Below are 2,832 nucleotides of genomic sequence, written 5' to 3'. Positions count from 1 at the left end.
CGGTTAAGAGTATGAAGGTACTCTATTCCGATCTTCAGCCCAATATTCGAATAAATTTGAAAATGTCTATACAACTCATGGGAATTTTGACCATGCGACATCAAAAACAACACATGAGGAAGGCACTTACAAAATTTATCGGCTAGTACGTTCAAACATTTCACTCCAAAGAATCTATTCTTTGACTGCTATTTCTAAATTTTCAGTATGTTGGAGAAGCAACTCATGCTAATCCCTGTATATATATATATATATATATATATATATATCAGGTCATTCCATAAGTTCTGTCCGAATTTTGAATAAAGAAAACAAATGATCAAATGTTATACTGCTAAGCATTTTGTTTGACATGCTAATGATTCAATCAACTCACCCTGACTATTGCTAGTAATATTGCATATGAGAATCCAAATATTATTTTTAATGACATTAAAGGAACAAATGGAAATTTTAGGAGAGGTGGTGTATAATAATTCTTATCTAAATATCTACTGTAATAGTACTCTTGTGTTTGTCTCCATCACAACATACGAATGAGAAAGGAAGGGGTGATGGCAAACTTGGTAGTGGGATGATAGAAGTTCTAAGGCGAAAAAAAAAAAATCAAACTCTGCGTGAGTATATGTGTGTGTATGTAAAAGGGAGTCGTGTGAATGCGTGTGTGTGTGTGTGTAATAGAAGTGGGATGGTGAACAGTCAATGCTGAAAAGAAAACTCAAACAGCGTTTCAACTCTGTGTGAGTATACGTGTGTATGTGTGTGGATGTACAAAGGAAGTATGTGAATGTTTGTATCTGTGATTATTATATATATATAAAATACTACAATTAGCCGTCAATTTTTGACAGTATGGGACCAGCTGGTATATATTAATTTATCTTATATTGATTCAAGGTCACGGTTACATTTAGCGACAGGTGTTACAGGCTGAATCAGTCCAATATACATCTGGTGTACACTTCATTAACCTACACCCAGTGCCAGATTTAGACCTAGTTGGGACCATGGGCCAAAGGGTTTGGAGGGCCCTTATGATTTTGCTAATTCAAACCATAATAATATAATAAATCTGACCCCATTAATTCTAGGACTTTAGGCCTAATGAGTCCAGTTAGGGCTCAATTAGATTTTAAAAAATTTTAACCATTAAAAAAAAAAAAAAATTACAAATTATTTATTTGATTGCTGTGTATACATTTTAAAATTTCTAATTTCAAGCTTTAGGCTTCTCTGATTTAAAAGGGCCTCCAATGCTTGACCAACCCATTCAAGCAAGGGTGCTGGGCTGGGCTATGGGCATATGGGACCATACATAAATTCGCTCCTGCTCACCACCCCTTAGTGCCCAAGGGACGAAAGGCGAAAGTCGACTCCCGTAGGATTTGATTTAGATGGCAGGTGAACGAAACTTAACACTATATCGTATTTAGGTCCAAAAGGGCGTAAACTGGTCGAATTGATAGAACGTCAATCGGAGGTAAAGAATACGTACACCACCCGTTTTCGGCGTAACAAAAATCCTAACCCTAACACGGGTGTACGTATTCTTTACTTTCGCCGAACGTCGAACAGAATACGTTATGTGTTACGCTCTGAGATTCTGCCATTCATCCCTCTAGGGTTGATAAAATAAAATACTTGTCAAGTACTGGATAGACAGTGTCGACTAACCGCATACCCTCAAAACTATTGTCTTGGCTTTACGTTGTGAATTCAAATTCCACCGAGGTCGACTTTGCTTTTCATTTTTTTGGGGTCGATAAGTCAATAAAATAAATACCAGTCGAGCACCGAAGTCGATGTAATCAACTGGCTTCCTCCCGCCAAATTCCGTGACTTGTGCCTATAATAGAAAGAATTATTAAGAACAACTTAAGACAAAAACAACAAAAGTGTAGTAATTATTCCCCTTTATTGTATAATCTTCCTTTAAAAATACCACATTTGTCGTTATTGCTACCGGAACTATGGCTTGCGCGCATTATTTGGATATGTGAGAATTTCAGGTAATCTTTGACTGTCTTCATTTGATGTCAGCATATATAAACATTTTGAAGTATAGGACCCAAAAAATAAAACAGATGAATTTCTTAGACCTAGAAGTGTCATAATATGTCACTATTGTCTCGGTCTTAATATATTCTTTAAAATATCTCTCATGTTTTCTAATATGTAAACATATCTTTCTTTTCAGCTTAACTTAATATTTCATTACATTTTCCAATTTAGATTTAATTACGGAGATGTTTAGTGTTTCTTAAACGAGATATTATGAATATTATGTAACGTTAATTCTAAATTATCATTTATTTACTTTTTAAATTAACGTACGTGGTTGTTTTAAATATCAACACCCAACAATAACAACGGCTTAATGTGGGAGTTCACGGTGTTGTTTGATATGTCAAGACAGCAGCCGAATCTTCCTTGAATCACATCCACTGTCTTTAAAAAATGGGCTGACGCATTTGACAATAGTCGTGTATTCTTCCTCATCCCACAAAAAGACGGAATAGTCACATCTGGATTGGTTTTGATCACGTGGCTGCTTGATTGAGGTTAACCAATAACAACAACAACAACGAGCCAACTAGGTAGGTTCTACTCGCAACCTGCTTGAAATAACTGCTAAATCTCCCTGAAATCTTACTCTTCAATATATAAAAAGAAAGGGCGTATTGGGGGAAAACTTTGTTCTTGATATACAAAAAGTCAGGATAGTCAAGACTGGAACGTCGTTGATCACACGTCTGCTCCATTAGTACAAAACGATAAGAGCAACAGTTACAAAACATCGTATGTAGTTTATATTTAAGTCTCATATAAACT

At 35.6% G+C, this 2,832-nt stretch overlaps 1 protein-coding gene across 3 annotated transcripts in view; it reads left to right on the top strand.

Annotated features, from left to right (window-relative positions):
* The window catches only part of LOC106868833 (anaphase-promoting complex subunit 10), a 30,589-nt gene that overhangs the window by 13,757 nt on the left and 14,000 nt on the right, over positions 1–2,832 (top strand). The window contains exon 1 of one of the 3 annotated variants that reach the window (XM_014914260.2): positions 1,885–2,009. The exons of 1 other annotated variant lie outside the window; for it this stretch is intronic. The gene's annotated coding sequence lies outside the window, so the exon portion shown is untranslated. Of the gene's footprint in view, positions 1–1,884; positions 2,010–2,525; positions 2,598–2,832 lie in introns of those variants that run through there. One more of the 3 variants, XM_052967387.1, reaches the window with a different exon arrangement.

The sequence above is a fragment of the Octopus bimaculoides genome, chromosome 4 (assembly GCF_001194135.2).
Source record: "Octopus bimaculoides isolate UCB-OBI-ISO-001 chromosome 4, ASM119413v2, whole genome shotgun sequence".
Lineage (NCBI taxonomy): Eukaryota > Metazoa > Mollusca > Cephalopoda > Octopoda > Octopodidae > Octopus > Octopus bimaculoides.
Note: the sequence above shows the minus strand (reverse complement) of the source record. Positions and strands in the feature narration are given on the sequence as shown.